Source organism: Temnothorax longispinosus, chromosome 9, assembly GCF_030848805.1.
Source record: "Temnothorax longispinosus isolate EJ_2023e chromosome 9, Tlon_JGU_v1, whole genome shotgun sequence".
NCBI lineage: Eukaryota > Metazoa > Arthropoda > Insecta > Hymenoptera > Formicidae > Temnothorax > Temnothorax longispinosus.
This window is the reverse complement of record NC_092366.1, coordinates 16,275,487-16,297,545: the sequence shown is the minus strand read 5'-3', so window position 1 is coordinate 16,297,545 and position 22,059 is coordinate 16,275,487. Positions and strand designations below refer to the sequence as shown.

At 38.8% G+C, this 22,059-nt stretch overlaps 1 long non-coding RNA gene across 2 annotated transcripts; it reads left to right on the top strand.

The window, feature by feature from the left end:
* The first annotated feature begins 500 nt into the window (after positions 1 to 500).
* Positions 501 to 21,316, top strand: LOC139818564 (uncharacterized). 2 transcript variants are annotated; one of them, XR_011733442.1, is made up of 3 exons: positions 501 to 3,975; positions 4,628 to 4,943; positions 16,043 to 21,316. It is a non-coding gene; the product is annotated as an uncharacterized lncRNA (long non-coding RNA). The 2 variants fall into 2 exon arrangements; XR_011733441.1 differs by lacking the exon at positions 501 to 3,975 and adding an exon at positions 4,033 to 4,283.
* Positions 21,317 to 22,059: the final 743 nt, after the last annotated feature.

Below are 22,059 nucleotides of genomic sequence, written 5' to 3'. Positions count from 1 at the left end.
AGACTTTCAAATAATATTACAACTTTTGCATTACGCATGGCCGTTCACTCTCAACGCGCATAAGGGGGTTGTGTGTGCCGTTCAGGATGCTGATTCCTTCTTGTTTTACTTCTCCCTGCTACTTCACTCGATCCGTTGCACCTTGACGCTTTTTTATGTACGCTCTTCTTCGATCTAGAAATTATTTTGCACGTAACGTTAAGTATAAGCAACATCATTCCGGCCTATTGTATTGAAGAAAATTAAGAATTTATTTTTAAATGTATCTATACGATTATTATTTTTGTGCCAATAAATGTGTCATCTTGATTCTTTTTTTAAACATTTTTTTGAATGTAACAGACTTTTTTATATTTAGAACTTATAATTTTAATACACGATAAATATCCAAAATATCTTTTTGATTTCTAAGCAGTACTTTCGATATTAAGCGAAAAAGTATTTTAATTTTCTGTTTATTAAATAATATGAAAATCATTCCCATGTTAAACTATTTTAATTTAAAATCATAGGCTATTTTAAAAAATTTATGTGGGAATATTTGCGCATTTCCCTTCAGGATCTATAATTTGTTACTAATTAATCCTGGCTGCTCTAGATAGCAATTAATGTGAATTAAACTAGCGGCCGGAACGGTATACAACTCGCGAGGGTTATATGTTTATTTTAGTACATATATTTAGACGGTTTATTCTTTTCATTAATAATAGCATTTTAACAAATTACGCGTGTAGTTGTGCGGATATGCGTAAGCTTGCTGTACGCAACGGATGGCTTCTGGAAGGATAATAACATCGCCATCGGGAAAACCGGTAATCTCAATGCGGGAAGAATGCGTGTGCTCTGTAAGCTGTTTGCTGATATATGCATAGTTTGTCGCGGCTAAATTGCAGAGATCAAACTAAAGAATAAAAAAGAAAGACTTTTAAAATGACATACTACTGGAAGATATTACGTTGTAACGGCAGATAAACGGTCGATGTACAGAAATCGTTTATCTGCGCTTGCAAAAGCAGTGTCAATCGTGAAAATTTTCAATCAATTTGTTTGCTCTAAATTGAGGATACGAAAAAAATGAAAGAAGAAAATAAAAATATTACTAAGATATTTAAGTAATAATTCTAAATTTTATTTTATGTTACACACATTTTACACGACTATTCTCACGTTGTACTTACTATTGGATTTAAGCATAACACTTTCATTTGAACAGCTATATCAGTTGATCTACATTTTTGTGCACAAAGCGAAGCCCCGATCTTAATATTCAACGATGCCGATAAGCAGTAAAAAAATTAAAAGCAAATTGCGCTTCCATGAGTTTTCCGAGCTTTATATTTGGCATCACACACTTCATCCCGCGACGGATGTAGGTGACGTCACGAAATTCTAAGGCGACCGGAAGTTATGGCGATTAAGTAAGCCAGCGAACACGCAGCTGCGAATCCTATTTCTGAGCACGTTTGATCCGATAATACTCTGTTACCTGTAATATCTATCGCGACGTTGAAGTTATTCCCTTATACGTAGTGTTTAACGTTGTTTTCTGCTTATATATCCCTTCTTTGAATTATACTTTTACTTCCATCATTACATAGCAAGTTTGAATTCAATAATTGATAGAGTTTTACGAATCCTTTTTTCTGATACTTCTGTAGAAAGTGGTGTTATAAACTGCGTAAGACCATTTCTCAAACGCGATTTCGTTGTTCACGTATCGGTGTTTACATGTGAGAATGTGGCGTTAAAAAATCGCGCGATTGCGGACACCTTTCGTGGCGAAAGGATCGGGTGAAACGAGCGTATACGCAAGGCTATGGTTGTTGGATGTAATTTACGAGGCAAGCGATATTTTTACGGCTGGCTTACGAGTACTCTCTATGCTGCTTGGATTCATCTTCCAGATTGCATCTGGAATAAATCATTCCTATATCGAGTAGCGGTCGTGTCCGAAAGGTCACCAACTTGCTTGCGTCTTCTCCGATCTCACAACTCCCATGTAATACCAAACAACGCGTTAATATCTTTAATTGATAATGTGTTGAACAATTATTTCCGCGAGAAAACTCTTGTAATTAAATATATTACGAATGCAATTTTATATAACTATACTCGATTGAGCGTATCGAATAAAATTTTATTCCACACGTATTTGCCAGCTTATTCATAGAAATTTTAAGCTTTCTCTGCTGATAGCTTAATAATATGATTATACTATTTCTCTCTTATCTATATCTTTATTGCAAAAATATTTACCACTCAGTGTTTGTGATTGTAGTTTGGCAGGAAGAATGTTTGTACTTCGCAGTGTGAGAGAGCAAAGACAGTCAAATTCACATTGCTTTTTAATAGACATCCTTTTTTTACTGTTAACTATGTAAGATTTAGCGTCCAGCGTCTTTTATTCTCTGTCTCCATAATAAATGTACCTTTTTATAATGTATATCATCCGATATCGAGTTATCATTCTTGCACGCGTGTTGATAACTGCACGGACGATAACTGCGCGGACAAGTGCTTGGAAAGTTTCTCTCTTACGGCCGACGCGACGCAGTCCTCCTTGACGGGAGTGAAGGTACATAGAGAACGGAGACCCATAATAAATCTTGAGAATACGCTTTCTGCGCGAATGCAAGTCGCAGTTTGTTGATAACCGCACCGCTTGCCCGGGGTACGCGGCATAAATATTAGAGTGGCCGATAATGTTTCGGACGTGCATTCGGTGCAAAACACGAAGACGTTACCGCTATGAAAATTGTTGCTCGAAGCGTGACCGTCTATATAATCATCGATAGATCTAAATCTGAACTGGACAGAATAAAAAGTTTACATCTATGTGTATTGGTATATACATACATTTTAATATTCTTTCTTTTTATCAAACACGAAAAAGAAAGCAAAGATCGCCAGGGCCTTATATTTCATTGTCTTATTTTATTTTCGATTCCGGAAATATTAAATACTGCTCGTTGTATCTTTTTTATACAAATATGAAAGTTGCAAAAGTTGCACATACGGATTCATACAAAAACGATGACAAATCTCGCAAGCACATGTCGCTCAAACGAGGTACGCAATTGAAATTTTGCAAAGTGATTTCTTAGTTCGAGGTTTACGATGGTGTAAATTTTAACTGCGATTATTCGTTGCAAGCGCAGTAATAATAGAGGGAATCATTGATGTGTCATAAAATTCGTGCATCAAACCTTTCTTGGAGAAGAGCTGAACGTAAGTTGAAATAAGTATGCAGATGCAGCCTCTAAAATTACGACACATGTGATAGATGCGTTATAAATCGGCCCGCATCAAGGATCGGCGAGGGTACATCCCCGCAATCAAGCAACGTCGCTCGTAACATGTTGAACCGGCAATTATTGGCTCTAAGTGAGAGTACTGTTCGCGAATTGAAACTGTCGCATAATCTTCAGCGTATAATAAATTCTGCAATCTCGCACATAATTCACCGGGGTAATTTCCAAGTGCCCTCGTAATCAGTATGCACGCTGGACAAGATCTTGCCACAATTAAGTAACTTGACGTGTAATTTGCGTCTAAGTCATACAAAATTTATGTCTCAAATTAAAGAATAAAAATGTATCGTACTGTAGATTGACGATTTTTATTTTCGAGCGATAAATGTTAATCTTTGTATCTTTTTCTTTAGGTCTTGACTTTTGTAGTAAGTTGATTTCAAAATATTAAACGTCGTTATGTTAGTCTTGAGATAACTCAATTAGTACCAATTGCAATATCGATAAATATATGAATTACCTTTCAAATTCGCGCCTTTTAAATATGTGAAGCGAAAACTTTTAGGATAAAATGTTGTACATGATACCATTTTGATGGCTATAAATCGATCCAGTTCAGTGGGTGCTAGAGGCGTATCCCAGCAATCAGAGGGGCAACTAATTTAGGTCGCTTAACTCTATGCCATGAAAGAAGCTCGAGAAAAAAAAGGAAGAGAGCTCGACAGTGAGTGGTATTCATTATTTCCAGCGAAAATGGCAACAATTAAAATTATATTCCACCAATTAAGCAATGAAAGCACAAAAGGCAACTGTCTAGCGAAGCCATGTCCATGTGATAGGTCGTTTTGCGCTCTTGGTAACTGGGGAGGCGCGTTGTGAGAAATATGTTTTGACAAATCGATCGTTTTAGGGGAAATAAATTCTATCAAGTATACATTTGATGAGTGTTGTATAATTGGATTCCAAAATCTTATACAGTGCCACAATATCTTGAGATGGTTATTTTTTGAATATTGTATCGATCGGACAAAGGTACTTGAACGGTTTTTTCTGATGAAAGTTGCTGGACATTTTTTTCAGTGTAAAAATAGCTAGTGTCACGGAAAATAAAGAAATAAATACCCGGGGATGAAATAAGTCATTATTAACATAAGTCAAAAATAAAACATAATGAATGAATAAATAAATAAATAATTAAATTACAACGATAAAAATCAAAAATATAAATATGATCATAACGTAGAAATAAGTAAAAAATATTTTGTTTTGAAATTAAATTAGAGTCAATTGTGTGTGTCAAATATGAAAGTTTTCCAATAGAAGCAATCCAAGCAATAGCAGCGGTAAATAAAGTTATTCTTTTTTTTCTTTTCCAGTCATTTATGGATGTCCAATGATATACCACCCGGAGACATACTGTTATTTCTCGCCACCGCCGGTCATGGCGAAGGTCGGATCTCCAGACGAGGGACAACCTGTTGACATAAAATTCTCACAGTATCCATTCCCAAATTTACCAATTTTGCCCCCTACTTGTCCCCCACCAACATTAGCGTCTCCGTTTCCTGAAAACTCATTTAAACCTCCTACTGAACCGCTTATTAAATCTTCTACTGAACCTTCTACTGAATCTACTGAACCTTCTACCGATCCTTCTACTTACCCTTCAACCGAATCTTCTAAATACTATTGGTAAGTCTACTTCGTTATCTTATTTTTTTTCGTAACTTCGGTAAAAATTTATTATAAAGTCATAATGAATTATGCCGATTTAATTACCGTATCGAATATTTGGATACGCAAAAATTGTATATCTTACAATCCCATTATTTTACTGTGGCATGCAAAACGGGTGTAAAATGATATAAAGTAAGGAAAAGGATTAGTTTTCGGTTTAGAATATAAATCGCGGTCTCCATATTATTCCCGGGTGCTCTTCCTTTGTTTGGATCGTCGAGAGTCCGGGTCGTAATCGCAAATCCGGTGCACATAAAACAGATTCTAAGCTATAAAATTCCTTTCCTTCCGAGAGTCGAGCAGACCGCGGCGTTTAGACCGGCAAACGGCTGCTCATCCCTCTGACTCTATCCGCTCGTGTTTTTTCGTTGCTCCATCTCTTTTACTTCTTTCTTTATCATCAGATTTTTTCTCCCCTTAAATTCCTTTTAGCATCTGCAATTATCGAAAGCGATTATTTTTTTATTCGTCATGCTAGTATAATATCGTTGCGTAATATTGTCAGATATTATTAGGTGCGCAACTAAGTTTCCGGGTTTCACACATAAATGGCACCAATAACACATGTACTCGACTTACATGTTTGAAGTTGTCTGAAGTTATAGCTTGGACATCTGTTAACAATAACCAGTCGTTATACCAACACATATCGCAACGCAAAAATATTTTTTCTAACAACGGAGATGTCGAGTTTTGTGCCAAATAAACAGCATTTGCGTCAGGACACCATCAAAACGCTGAAATGGGATCTGCTACCGCACCCGCCGTATTCGCCAGACCTGGCGCCTTCCGATTAGCACTTGTTCCGGTCGATGGCGCATGGCTTGGCTGGGCTACACTTGACCAATTTCGAAGAAGTGCAAAATTGGTTGGATAAATGGTTTCGGTCCAAGACGCGTCGTTTTATCGTCGCGGTATTCATGTATTGCCAGAGAGATGGCGAAAATGTATAGCTAGCGAGGGACGATACTTTGAATAAACCATTTTTTGTATTTATTGATAAAAAAAACCCGGAAACTTAGTTGCGCACCTAGTAAATCCATTGATGTGTCAAGAATTATAATCAGAATTAATAGCAATCAATTGTAGAAGATTATAAATATAAAAGATATGAAGACCGCCGAGTTGCATTAAATTACATTTCGTATTAGAGAAAATAGCAAGTTATAGGCTTTTATATTATGTTTTTTTTTTTTACAAAGAAATTATTATTAGTATCGAGTATTTTGCGACTAACTTCATCAAAGCAGCCGCCCAGAACATGTATAAAGCGTGTAAGAGCTCAAAGATACGTCTCCCCGCCTTCTCGGCTTTAACAGTGGCAAAACACCATAAAGAATCGAATTTACGAGTGCTGACCAGTTTTCTCTCCGTCTCATTCTTATTCACAATGATACACGGTTATCGCCCTCATTGAGCGATTTGGAGAAAACAGCTTTTGCTATACGTGAGAAAGCAGGACTCAAACCCGCGATGCCGGTCAGCTATCAGGGATTACGCGAGTTGCCTTAAAGATAAGCTGTCTACGGTATTTACATTTAATTTGCTCTCATATATTTGCTGGCGTCCCAAGGAGATTGTGGCAAATCTTGATTAATTACTGACATTTCAGGGATTCTAGCGGTTCGTGGTTTGCATATTTAAATAAACTTCAAATGAATGCATATGCGTGTGCGTATATTTATAAAACGATACAATTAATCACAAAATTTGTCCAGAAAAAAGTGAATTTCAAATTGAAATTACTAGGTTGCATATATACGAGAGTTACTATTTTTTTTTAAATTATATTTTTATATATAAAATTATAAATATTAATTAATTATAGTTTTGTCTCCATATTTTCTGAATTACAAAATCGTGGAAAATATCATTAAACAAATTTTAAATTTTACATTACTTTTCTGCAAAATTTATTGAAAGATCAATTTCATGTTATTTATAAACCGCAGTGATTCTTTGATTGAATAGATTTAAAAATAAAAAGGAGTCAATAAATTTCATACATGATTTTCCCACGTCAGCACTGTTTGATACATCCACAGAACATGTGTATATATGTAATGATCCAAAGGGAAGAAAGAATAAATTTAATTAAAGAAAGAGGCTTTTTGTGAAGTAAGATATGTGTGTTACACACAAACGGGACGTTTTTCTTTCTTTTTTTAACATTTACAAAGAGTTGGCCAACGGAAGTGGCGTGTTAATATGGTCACGAAAGAACGCACGCTACGACATGAAAATACAAGGGAGCGAGATAATGGCGGCTCCCATAAAAAAAGTTGAAAAGGTAGTCATAAAATATTGTCGTTCAAAATTATGATAATATCATTGTGATAATATCATTAATATCTTAGGCTACTGTATATGCATTCTCCGTTGCCATATGTCTAAATCGAGAAGAAATACGGTTGTAACTTTGAATAATATATGGTTACATTTGTGGTATGTTTTCGCAAACCACAGCATCTTCATTGTCATGAGTAGTCATGACGTCATGACGGGCAGTTCATCGAAGTGTAGTTTCACCGTATTGTTCACGTATGCGAACGTCTCAATTTATTGTATGATAGAGGTTGATACTTAAAAATTCATAGTATCCCTGATGAATATCGCTGACGTACAAGTATATACGCGTCTGAAATTCTGGAAAAAACTTGCGCGGCGCAATAAACCAGTTGCTCTTATCATATGAATTATCTAGCAGTTGATACGCTAGAGTATATACACCGTTGGAGGGAGGTAATCCAGAATTATCAAGTGCATGCGATCCGTCGTTGGGGCATCAACGTTGCGGCGCAATGATGGTCGTAAAAGGACCTAAAAATGCAGCAACTCGCTAAACGGCGCGCGGCGATATTCGCGATATGAAAATGGAAGCGGTAATTAAAACGTCGGCGAGGATTGTCGGCTATCTCGGATACTGATTGCTTGCAGCCCGTGATTAGGGTTGTTGAAATGAGAGTCGGTCTTCCCGTCGGACGCTCCGTGAGTCGATCTCCGAACGATGGAATCCGGTGGGCAACCGTGCACTTGATTCTTTGTTTACACGCCTGTAATATATAATGTATAATATGTATAATATAATGTATAATATTTATTTATAAGTGTACGTTTTAATTACCCCGCTTCCATTTTTATATCACGTATATGTATATTTATATATATATGTACATTATATATATGTATATGTATAAAAAATGTATATACATATAAAAATATACATATATGTTTTCCCTTTTTCAATATGAGTGACGGTGGTGAAAGAGCGCGAAACGCCTCGGATGATATTTTCGTTGACTGTTATCGCCATTTGTGCGACAGGTATGACGTCGCGTTTCAATATCCTCTCTTTTACATCTGAGAAAACAATCACGCAGTATACGCATGCGATGCACCGTATAATTTCTCTTGGTGTTTTTTTTTTCTATATTGTATCGTGAATCGATTCGGCGAAGTATTCTCGGCAACCCTTGCGTGCAACAAACTCATTAGAGCAATTACATACGTTAATACTCCTTTCTCGGCTCGTCGGCACAAAAAAATCGATCGTCGCCGATTTAATGTCGCATGTGTGAGAAAGTAAGGATTCGTGATCGCTTCTAATAGTTACAGTGAGCGTTCGGCGAATCGTCAGAAGAATTAGTCCCGCTTTGCAGTAAGCAGCATCAATGTAATCAGACAGGTCGCTCAGAGTGGTCTTAACGACGGTCGTAAACGCGGCTCGCTTTACAGCTCGGTGGATATTTTTTTTTCTTTTTCTTCTTTTACGGTGCTTCTCCTCCTACCTCATCATCGTCGTCGTTGCCTTCTTGTTCTCCTTAAAACCCCTTCTCCTACGTTCCCCATTGCCGCAAAGTCGTGAATAAAGCGCACCCCAGTCTTCCGCTTATTTTGCTCTAGGCGCAGTAAACTACCAGAGTTTATGTGACAGAGACGTTAGAGTGAAGTCGAAGTATAGTCTCATGCCTCGCGGAATGTCGATGATCTAACTAAAACTCGCGGATCTATTTTCGGTAAATTGTTAATCATAATTGCGGAGTAAAATCGCAGTGTTATTTTTATGGTTGACCGCGAATTTGAGCTTGATTGATCGTGTCGCGTGTTACTAATAATTCTTATGTAATTACGTTGCTCTCATTAGTTTTTTACTCTCTTTATTTTCTCATAATTTTTACTCAAATCATAAGTATATTCATCAAGATATCAAGATATCTCATTATTTAAATCTGCGCGAGCGGAACTTTTATGGCCGCGAGGACAGAGAATCTGCTGGAAACGCGTTAAGAGGAAACGACGCCATGTCATGGTCTGCAAGGCATGTCGCCGCGAATATAAGCATCCACCGTGAGCTATAATTTTGGAGCATATATTACGCTATTCGCGATTCCGAAGGTTAAGAATATGCGCACTAAATAAGCTTGCGTGATAATTTTCACTTAATACGGATATAACGGTCCGCCGAGGTATTATATGAAATACAATATAATGCAGAGTAAGTATAAATGGTAAGCAAGTAAACGTTACGTGCGCAATAGGTACTCTTTTACGGTAGAACATCGCATGTATATAAGACGTTGTAAAAGAGTACTGTAATCCTTATAACAGGATTTTCTACAGTGAATATTTTCTTCTTCGTTTGTTATTATTTCTACGTATTATCAAATTTCTATACAAGCTCAATAATAAAATCCCGCATAGTCAAGATTTGTTGTTCTGAGTTATATATATATATATATATATATGTGTGTGTGTGGTGTGTGTGTGTGTGTGTGTGTGTGTGTGTGTGTGTGTGTGTGTGTGTGTGTGTGTGTGTGTGTATCAACATTATCCCATAAATAAATAAATAAATTTATGATTACTTTTATTGAAAAATGTCTTTTTTCATAAGTATTACAGTTTCTCTAAACGGCAAGAATATTTTTGCGAAATTAACGAAATTATACTTTTGTTGGCTGCAACCTATCATATATTGTGGCTTCGATATCGCACCTGCTGCATGTCAGTTATTAATTATAAGTGACATAATTGCTATTACACATTGGCGTGCACAGTACTCTCATTAATGATGCGTCTGTACTGACACCGCCAAAATGATCGATTAACCAACGATCGAATTAGTGAAATTGTTGCGAGACGATATCTTTGACCTTGATGAAACAACTGTCGGCCATATTTTGTGCAGAGGACGGAGCCGTAATTTCTGAGACAAAGCAATAATTAGTAGCGCCAAAGTGCGTGAGCCGCCGCGAACACCGCTTCTCTTCCTCATCATCGTCCTTCTCGTATGTAACCAAGAACTGGGGAACGTTAAGTAGTGTAACAGACCCGGCATCGCTGGCAAAAGGAGTTTTACTACTTTCTAACCACAGTCGCGGGCTACAATTAAACCTCCATAAACTTCGTCGTAACTTTTTTAAAAGCGACCGACTGCGCGCTCGCGCACGCTCCGTTCCCTTTGCTTGCTCGGCAAAAAGTCTACCATATTGCATCCTTAATGAAGCCCCGAGACGATACGGGTACCAACATCTTCCGGTCGATCCTAAAACCTCGCCCATCGTGTCGTCCGTCTAGGACTTTTGCGAAAACGGCCGGAGTTCTCACCTATTTGGAGAACTACAGTGGTCGACGAACGCGCGTAAGACGAGCCTTAGGACGCCTTCTGTACAATTTGTATCGGTTGTCGCTGATTACCGGTTACACGCTTTTACTGCGAAACATTTATTTTTATCGAGGGAAGAAACCAGTCAATTTCGATATGCCGTTGTTGTTCACAAGTAACTGTCCGAGACGGAATCGATATAACGAGTTCAGCGCGACGTAGAAAGACAGAAAACAAAATGTGACTGACATAATTCGCGTCGTGTAATCCGCGACGAAACCTTATTTCTTGAAGTATACGAAGGGAGCGGGCGTTACCTTCCCGTGTAGGTTTTTCTTGTAAGCTTTCTCGTCGGTGTACTTGTCAAGAGTGACGTCCTTCAGCGATCGCGCCAAAGGCTAAGGAATCGTAAGACAAGTTCACATGGTGCTCGCCGAAGACCTCGGCCGCTCGAAGGCAAAGGCAGGACGAAGGGAGACGGAGAAAATGAAAAGAAGAAGAAGGCGACGGCTAAGCGGGAAGGTTGAGGAAGGAACCCAGGCAACCCGGCATGCGGGGCTTTAGCGGAGACTGACGTTTACGGCTCGGAGCGGTCGACCTAGCGCCAGTAAAACTTGAGAAGAAATACAAGCGAAGTCCGCATCGACAGTTAAAGTCATACGCGCGAAAATACAACCAGGCTTCTATGAAATACGACGTACTTGCCCGCCTAACTCTGGCGAGCGAAGCCACCGGGGTCCACCCGGGATACGCGTCTCGTTAATGAAGGTGGCCGCGCCTCTTACCGATCTGTGATCGCGCTCGATAAACAAATTCTTCGCGCAACGGATAGGGTAGTCCGTGTGTTCGCGAACGAGTCATTCCCCTAGCAAAGTTATCTCTCAAAGAATCTCTTTCGTAGACGTGATAATGTCTTTATTTTGAAACGATTGACGCGATTCGATCTTCATGCATCGCGTGATAACGGTGTAAATTGATAAATTAGCACACCATTATGCGTAGAATGCATATCTTTTTTGTGTCGAATGACGAATTAATTATAGTACATATAAATACCATCTATACGAACATAATAGAGCTCATTTCACTTGCAAAAGTTTATCAAAGCGAATGTAATTAATATTGGAAGAATGAAAACGGTTTAAAAAATATTAAAAATAAAACTCTCAATAAAAGTGCAAAAAAACAGTCATTTATTTGTTAATACTCGGAATGAAACGAGTTGAGGCTAACGTAAAGTGAATAGGTATTATTTCAAGCTTCCACAGTGATTTTACGGTCTCTCTCTCCCTCCTGCCCACCTAAACCCTCGTCAAGGGTTGGTAGCGCGCGGGTAGAAGTGTGAGAATCCGCGAAGCACTTACTAGCAGACGATAAACCTCCACCCACCTCGTCCGCAACCCGCCGCGACCGTTTCCATTTTAGTTATGTGCCTGGATGTCTTCTCCTTAGACCACGTTTACGACTTTTCGAGCAAAGTCACTGTTCGTTTTGAGATCTGCCTAGATCGTCCACCGGAAGAGAACCTTCATCGATGAAAGCTTTTCTTCCCGAACATACGTGCGCAGACTGGCTTCTCTTCGCGAAATTGTACCTTAAAGAAAAGCTTAATCTGCCGATCGATAAGTTTTCAATCAGTTCGACGAATTAGCCGGGGAAATCGCTAAATAGAAATAACGCGAATTTGCGAATTATCGGGACATAAATAAATTACACAACTGAGGATGTTGTGAGGCGGTATAGCTATAAATCACATTTTTATGAGGAACTACATGGTCAATCAGGAGGAAAGGGTCTTTAGAAAGAATATAAACATAAACTGTGAACTGATACCTCCGAATCATCGGTTCTCTTCTTCCTTCTACTTTTCTTTTAATACTATTTTTATCATTATTATTTTATCGTTATTGTAATGATTATTGTCATTACTATTGTTAATAACGTAGAGAAATTATATTTCACACGCATACTTCAGTTTTTAACAGAATCGGATATATAACTTTATTTATATAATATAAAACTTTATAACGTCCTAGAGTAGTGTAATTGCTGCGATACACTGCCTGTTAGGAATTCTTTCTTGTCGAGAAATGACGACGGTGGATAATGAATGGCACGATATTATAGTTTTTCAAGGAAATAATACATAATGAGTCGGTAAACGCGCTGGCAAATTAAAATGAGTGCAAAATGTCATATGTATAATGCGCAGCGATCGCTGTGTCTGAAGAACTGTATAAAGAAAATGCAAATACGGGCATGTAGACTGTACGTGACACGGTAAATTCACGTCGTTCGAAGTAGCTATTAGCTCTCTCGTGCCATTCTTAATCGGTCGTCGAATGTTCCTTGAAAGCTCGCGCATCCACTTAACACGAGTAGATCCCGCGCTCGTCGTAACGCACCGTTACAGATACGTGTACTTAACAAAGTGGTTGGCACTCTGACGAACCAGTCGCTCGTAAAAAAAGACTCAGACGCGGACGGTTAAAGCCTCGTGAAAACGTGACGACGAATCGCGTACCGGCACAAATCCACAAGCTCTAAAGCGAGACGGAAAGAATGCGTATTGCAACACGACCAGAAACGAGCGTAACGCCCGGTCTCGCCCCTGAAACGGCATCAAAGTAACTGTCGATCGTTACAGGGATCGCTTTACGAGTGGAAATAATATTCCGAGCGTCGTCAACCGGTTAAATAGGTGTAACATTGATGGGCGACTATAACCATCGCGCGCATATCAATGAACTCTCAGTTTCTCTTATCGCATTCCCTCCCGTTTATCTATCGGATATGTCTTGTCTTCGAAATAATTTTCCTTATTGTAGTTCGTAAACACTTCCGTTACTTGATACCTGATTCGACAGTTTAAAGTTTTGCAAGTTCCTCGAAGCCAGTCGTAATTCCGCAATAATAGACCGCGAAATATCGCATTTTCGCCGAAACCACCTTCACATGTACACTCGTCTCTCGGTCTCTCGCGCATTTTTCTTCAAGTCGGATCATGATTAAGTTTTATTGGCGAATCTCAGACACGATTGCAACATCGACAAACAAAGGAGCCGATTAAAACAGTTCTGAGAAAAAGTTCGTGGCACCTAACGAAAGATCCTTTCAAAGTCGATCCTCTGAGATGTGAACTGGGTCTTTATCGCCGCTACTCTTTCGGGACGTATGTCTGCGGGACGTGTTTTACGAGGCGACCAGGTTTTAGTGCCGGACGATGTTTTGCCTGATCATTTTTAACGTCTATCTTGTATCGCTTTTTGTTTACAAGTTACTGCTTCATGTATCAGTCAGATAAAATGGAAGTCTCAATCGAAATGTCATATGGCGCGTCACGGCTCAAATTTTTAATTTAAAAAATTGATTTTTTTGATTGGATTTTCTACTAGTTTCTACGATTTTACGATTTATTTTATTTATTTTCTTGATTTATTTGTACTTATTTCCTTTTTGATAGATATTTTTTAAGCAGATAATATATAGCTCGCAGCGATTTTGAAGATAAAACGAAACCATAGCGATTTTTGTCATCGAGAACGTCACGATCGAGGTTTCGCCAAGCAAAATTGATTCGACAGAGAGATCCGTTTTGGGTACCAATGCGTCTAGACCTTTGAAAAAGTCTGTTACAACCTGCTGTCGTGGCGGGCAGGAAACCGAGTCTGCCAGTGGATGCACGTATGAAAACTAAGTCCGGGTTTCATTTGACTGGCTTTACGAGGGGGACATAAAATGGATTTTACTGTCGGCTAGTTCGCCAGTTCTCGAGTTGGTAACATTGCTTTAGCGAACATAATACACTCCTCCTCCGTGTCCTTGTCGCTTCTTCAGCCCCCTTCCCTTTCTTATCCATTCTTTTCTCTCTCGCTATCCTTCCGTAGTGGATTTTGTTTTACGGCGGAGGACGTGTACAGCTCGTCCGCCTCTTTCCCCCCTTCACATTCGCGACCCGACGCGTCCTTAAAACATCGCGGTAAGTTTCCTCTCGCCGGTCGTCTCTCTGAGAAAACTTCTCGAATGAGAAATGTCCCGCTACCAGATTTAATATCCGCCGGATAAGCCGACATGGCGGTCGTTAACTTCTCTCCGGGCTTCGTTTCTCAGTCGGTGGTTTCCGGCATTTGATAATTTCTTCGCGTTAGCTGTGTTAATGTGACGTCATTTATATTGAACGACTGCATTGGGCTTCGACTACCTCAAGATCATTGTAATAAAAATTTAAACAAATTTATGATAATCCTGCTAAACTACTGTTTTTGTACATACTGTAAGTTTTTGATAGATGGACAATCTTTGCGTCGCGAAATTACAGAAGAAAATGAATTAAGTATAATATACGATGGATGAAATAGTCATGAATAATTTTTATACGCGAGAGAATACTCTATTGTTTTGTTAATTTAAGAGTGGAACAAGTTTGCTGTAATCGCAACGAAGACCGCAAATAAGCGGTGTTTTTCATTGATGCTAATAATAAACGCACCACACTCTTGAACGTAGTTGAATATAACATTGCGTTTTTGCACCGCATGTCAGGTCGTTTGGCGAACATACATTTACATTGATAAACGTTGTCGACGGCGATAAAACAACGCGATTTACCTGGTATTATTGCGAATCGCAAGTGGCATAGATATACGTCTATACATTTTTTATCCTCTCGTTACAGCTGGCACTTTAATCGCAGCTGTAACAAATAGCAATTATACATATTTTCTTATTGCGTGTAACACATAGGTGATAATTAAAATGCAATTGAAGTGATCACAGTTAAACCGGAATTATTACTATTTTGAAAATAATGATATTTTTAATAGAAGGACGTGTGGAATATTACATATCCAAGTGGATACAGTATGTGTGAATACGGTATCCCATTGGTTTCATTACATTTTCAAGCAAATTACATACGAATTATTCGCGTTCTTTGAATCTCGGAAACTGTGCGTCGCAGAATTACACGTGACGCGTTGCGTAAATCTTATTGCGCAAGACAAAATCAATTCGTTTACGTTATCATAATTATTCCCATGCTGTAGATACAATCTCAACATCTAGCAATCGTTATTGCGGCTTATTTGAAATAATCACATTGTCCCTTATACGATGAAAATAGAAGATAAATGTGGTCCAAAATTCCGATCCAAATTAGCAAAGATAAAAATAATAAACAGAGAAGAATAAAAAGATAATATGTGCGGCATTTTTTCTACTTAAACATGTCACACTTATTATTTACTATTAATAAAATAGCGACAGTTTTCGATGACTTATTAATGACTTATTAATTAAAACTAAAAAAATGGGTATTATGGGAATTAGAATGAAAATGTAAAATATGATTTTTTACAAGATCCCGGAAATAAGCGACATTATATTGCCTGTTCCTATCACTATCGATTTTTTACTTGGCACTTGTCAAACGTTTCCTTACTTCTGCTTTCAGATCGATCGCTGACAATCAGTGAAGTAAATCGACGAAGGAAGCATGTCGAATCCAAAGAAAATCGCGTCACCTCCGAAGTGATAGAACGGCTGTCGGGAGCATTGGACCTGACTATCGATCATCGCCAACTCGTTTCGGACATCGCTTCGTGAGGTGTGCGGTCAACGCTGCTACATACCCAGTGAACCGAGCAAATCGCAACCAGTCAAGAATTGAGGAACTCGTGGAAAAGTCGCGAAAAAGTCGCGGGATGTTCTCAGACGTTTTTCGTCCTTTGATTTCCAATCGTGATCGCGGTTTCTCCTGGGAAGACGGAAGCAGAGTTTCCGATGAAACGATTGCTACTTTACGAATAATCTCACGATGATTGATGCCATCGCGATCTTCCACGGCGATAGATCGAACGATCGTGAACCGTCACGAGCCAACGTGATCGGCAAGACCCGCAGGGCGTGTAGCTTCATCCATATCCGAGCGGTCACTCGCGTCTCTCTTGTGAAGACGAACACTGGGTTGTACACGATCGCTACGCGCGGATTTTCGTTTCGGACGACACGAAATTGACGGAGCTTGATATTACGAGGCTGCTCTCGCGAGGCAGCTCGATCAAGCAGAATCCCGGAGAACGAGAACGTTGCGGCATTCCGCTTCTGAGACTCCCCTCGAGCCATCCTTGCTCGGCGAGTTTGTGTCCCGCGTCCTCCTCTCATGTGTCCGCCCATTTTAAATTCGGTGCGAGAACGCGATGGCAAGATGCAAAAGCAGCGGCAAGCCCCCGCTGCGGAGAGACGATCGTAAGTGCGACAGGCGTCAAGCGGATCCCTGAGGAATCTATCCGATCGTGAGCGACGGTTTTATTCGCTGGTCCTTCCCAAGGACGCGTGTGGCCAATTTCGCGTGTGGAAAACCGGACACTGGATAACGGCGATGACCGCGCATGCAAGCGAGGCGCTGGCCAAATTATTCGACGGACCTATAGTGATTTTGACGCTTTCCGCTTTATTCATATATATCACGTATATATTGACTACTGCAAACGCTATTTTCTCAATTTATATATGTTATTTAATGCTACTGGAAGGGGTGCGAAACGTGCAGCTATACGCATGATCGAGCATAATCGAGTAAGACGTTCAAATTTCAATCGATCATATAATACTTAAATCTATATGATAGATTTTTTAAAATTTTTATGCACATATTCTTTCTATTCCTCAAAGGTCGAATAAGAATATATCTTTTATTCTTATTAAGCAATATCCATGCAAATCATACTTGTCCAATGCTCAAAGAACAGATATATAACATCTCTTTGCGCCTAATATTGTAAAACATAAGTGTCATTATCGCAGCAATTAACGTGAGTTAAGCATTAATCTTGGTGACGAGTAAAGCATTAATCTTGAGATATCGTGAGTCAATCCAATCCCATATTAAAATCCTTTTTTTTTCACGACAAATGATAATATCAACCGCTATTCTTTGATAATTAAAACTTTTCGTACGAAGGCGAGCGCATTTGCGTGCAAAATCGTGGCGGATGTGTCAGTTCGTGCGACGTGGTACAATAAAATAGCAGCTCAAAAACTGGTCGCTCCAGTTCGCGGCAAATTAATTTACAAATAAGAGCACCGAAAAACACTGTCCCTTCGATATACACTCTCATTCTCTTCTGCTTGCTCCTTTTCTCGAATGCCCCTCTTCCGTCCCTCTTGCTTCACGCGAAACACGTTTCGAGCAACAATTTGATGCATAGCTTGATCGCGAATATTACCACAGAATACTTAATGACTCATTTCCGTAAATGAATTTGCGTTTCAAAAATGGGCATGTGCGCCGTGCTGCGTCAGCTTTATCATCATCATCTCGCTTAATTTGTAACTAAGGAATTAATTTGCATATCAACTAAGCTTTCATGTATACAAGATCACACTTGAGAATTCATATTTTATATTTAAAATTTATGACTAAAATTTATTTCGATACATATAAGTGTGTTATGTCGCTTAGTGGAGTTTTCTGTTTTTTTTTTGCTTAGATAGTTTAAGATTAGAAGTTCAACTAGAATTAATTTAATAGTTACACACAAACACACACAATATATATATATATGATTATATATATTTTATTCTCTTATTTTATTTTCTTATACATCGTACTGGGTATTCTTCAGATATTCCAGCAGGCTCGCATTTGCATGAAAAACACAACATCGTTCTACTTTCGCTTTGCAAATGTCTGAATCGCGAAGAGAAATTCTCACGGACACCATACGACGATTGACTTTTAATTAACCATCGCACAGCATTACACAAAATGCACGCACTTCGTGCGATACTTTTGTTACGTGTGAGACTCGCGTCAGATGTCCGTACGAAGACGACGTACGCAGAAACCTATCCATGGGTGGCGGCCGATCCTATAATTTTTGGCGTGCTGGTATTTATTGTCGTAACCCGCAATTTTAATTTAAGGCAGTTCGACATCGATGTAAATAAAACAGTGCGATTGGAGCGCAATCGCGTTATCATCTTAAAGCATCTGACGGGGAAACGGGGCGAACAGGTAAATCGAATTACACGACGCGACTTGTTGCATTTGATAGAGTTGGGGAGCATTCTGTTCTTGCAGATTCGCTATTCTCGGAAGTTACATCAATATCGTTAAACGATATTCGTAACGTTTCCGTGAAACTTAGAATCGCGAAGTGTCAAGATAATGGTCGCTGTAAACGGCATGCATTATTCTCACGTCTGTTACCTTTGCGTGTGAAACATGTGTCTATTGTGGGTCGCATATATCTGCACTCACACCTTGTCACCTCGGTCAAGTACGTATGCGTGCGTTCGCACGCATGTTTTGCAAAGTGTCATGTGCAACGTCGAATTCTCTGATCTTCTAGAAAACAGGAGGACTCATTTATAATTTTTCAGTGGTCTGTATTGCCGGAAAAACTAAAAGAAATTCGGATTTCATATAATCAATTAGACCGCCGGGTTATCAATTAAATTAAAATGAGATATTTATCTTATCTTGACAATTTATTTTTTGTCTGTGAAGTATTCGAGGAATTCGAAATTGAAAGGAGAGGTTTAAATTAATTTTTAATTGGTAATTTTATTAAAATTATTAAATTTATTTATTAAAATTAATTAAAATTCTATTTTTATTTGACAAACTTCGCCGTGATGTAACGCAGGTCTCGTACTTTGAACGTTAATGTCCACACGTTTCGTTGAGATAATCTCTATATTTGTCGGCTGTTGCACTTTTCTGAGGTACACGATTTTATAGAGAATGGAGATTCGATAAATTCAACACGAACGTGAGGTGCTGCGCCTCGTGTTGCGCTAAAACGCGCGTAACAGATTCGCTCGACCTTGCGAGTTTTACATACTGTCGCCATATTTTTTTAAGCAATAACTTTTAACTGTAATCGTAATATAATCTATTTTGTAAGTGTATTGTTAGAGGGGTACACGCGTCCTTTCACTTTAGATAGAAACACTATTGCGCTGTATGAATAAAAGCGCACACGTTCGAGTCTAAGCGAGTGACGAAGTATCAGATTATATATTATTGGTGTCAACGACGACGATTAATTCGGCCTTTATACATATACCTATCGTTCGTGATATCTATATTTTTCTTTAATTATAAGTACTTATTGAGGGACGTATTCGCGAATAATTTCCCAAGTATCAAGCTAATGTTATTTATCGTTATTTTGATGTCACATTAACGTCTTTGACAATATTGCAACGTCAAGATGACGACAAATAACGTCCGCTTGCTACTTGGGTTTCCGAAGCCAGCTCTCTAAAAGGAAGTAGTTGTTAATTGCTCCTCTTTCTTTTTCCTAAAAAGCCGGAATCACATAAAGCACGATTTCTTGAATGATTAGCTTGCACGCTGCTATGCCTGCTCTGATGCATGCTAGATCCTAGACATCATGCATTGAGCGAGGCACGTTGGCATGCATGATTGCATACACCAATTAAAACATTGAAAACAGTCACGATCGAGCAGACGATCGACAGCATCGCATCTTCAGAAAAGAAACAATTGTGCTAATTTCGTAGTACAAGTCAAACGTCAGATTTGGATTCAAAAATAGAGACGTTTAATTGGTGCATGCAATCATGCATGCCAGAGTGCCTTATTCAATGCGAGAACGTCTATAGGTCTAGCATGCATTGAATGCATCAGAGCAGATATAGCAGCGTGCAAGCTAATCATTCAAGAAATCGTGTTTCGTGCGATTCCGGTTTTGAGGATCGCTCGTTTCACGCAGTTGAAACGATCGATGGAGGGATAGTGTGTTTGATATTTGACGTGTATATTCTATAATAGAGTATTTTCTAGCACAAGGAGGGTCGTAAATTCTCTCGGTTGTGAGCTCGGTTGTGAAGAAGAGCTCTCTTGCGAAATGCGGGGTGCTTGTTCTCCGATCGAGAAGACTCTTCTAAGCGTTATTTTACACTTGATAATATTTTCTTTTGTTGGAAAAATTGTAATAGACACCATTTTAGTTAGTAATCGACAACTATACGTACATACATTGGGATACTTCATTTAACCAATTTATCTAAAATGAATTGTGTATGTGCGCTGTAACGCAGCTGCAAAGTTAACCTCGTATGAATATTGTTGTTTGAGCTGTTCAAGATCTAATATGAGGCGAATACGCAATTTTCATACTAAATAAAAAGCTAAAAAAGATACATCAGCACTTATGTCTCCGTATGAAGTGTCGATCTACACGTAAAATCGCTAGATCGTGAGATCGATCGCAATCGATCGAGGTTTCGCGTCTTTATTTTCCTGGCTCGCATCGAACGAGTCAGACCGACATTGCTAGGGTGTGAAAAATGTAAAACTTTGCGGATCGTTTTTAACAGCTCGTAACCAGTGAAACTTTTCGGAATGAATTCCGATCGTTCCTTAATACGTGCCCAATAATAGTATCCGAGTTAAGAAAAGGAATGGGTATCTACTTAATACGACCTATTTACTTGTTCTAATAAATTTGGCTGTTGTAGTTATTTAACCAACGATTCGTAGAGAAAGATATTGTGTGTTGGAAACGAGTGCGGTAATGACAACGATCGTAAGATGTGGACGATGATTATGATTATGATATTATGGAAATGGAAGGGCAGCATGGAGGAAAATGAGGAAGCGAAATATGGAGCGTACGCGTATTATTGTCTATTGTCTAAGTGTTACGTTATATGGCATATAAATAAAACAGTACTGCTATATATAATCACAGCGGCGCCTAATGCACTTAACCTTTGGATTTCCTTTCCGGCCAGAATATTTATATTTTTATAACCATTGGAATTTGCAGATTCGTTCCCTCTTCTGACATTTCGCTGCGAAATGTTGCTCCGTATCTTCTGCTTCCTACCGTAAACACAATTACAGAAAAGAATTAAATTATCGAAGGACTGTATCTCGGCGAATTGAGGTAAGTATTGCACATTTTCCATAAGTTTAATTTTTTCGTATATTCATATTATTTGATTTCTCTTAAACTCATTCAAGTAAGAAGTGGGTTATATAAATAAGATTATCGGGGACTCAATTAGCAGAAATTAATTGCATGTCAGAATCCATTTTATGAGAATACAAGAACTCGCGAGTTTACTTGGCGACCACTCGAAAGCGAGAGAGAAAGAGAGAACTCGTATATCATGCTTTTATTTTGCGAGCGATATCGCCCAGCTCGTTCTGCAACTCTCCAGGAGCGGACAAGTACGGGACCGATAAAATTCTGATACTTTCCTGACTCTGCTCGCGTTAAATAATTACAGTAATTACAGTAAACCGTTCTAATGTTCCATCGACGCTCGTACTTTCTGCGACGTTTTTGTTTTATGTAATGTTACTTCGTGGCCCCGAGACTATAACTCCGTCGTTTCCTCATTCTTCGGTCAATGCTGCAATTATTCCCGATTTAAGGCGACGCAGAGCGTTAGGAATTATGATTACGTTCTCATTAAAATCATTTC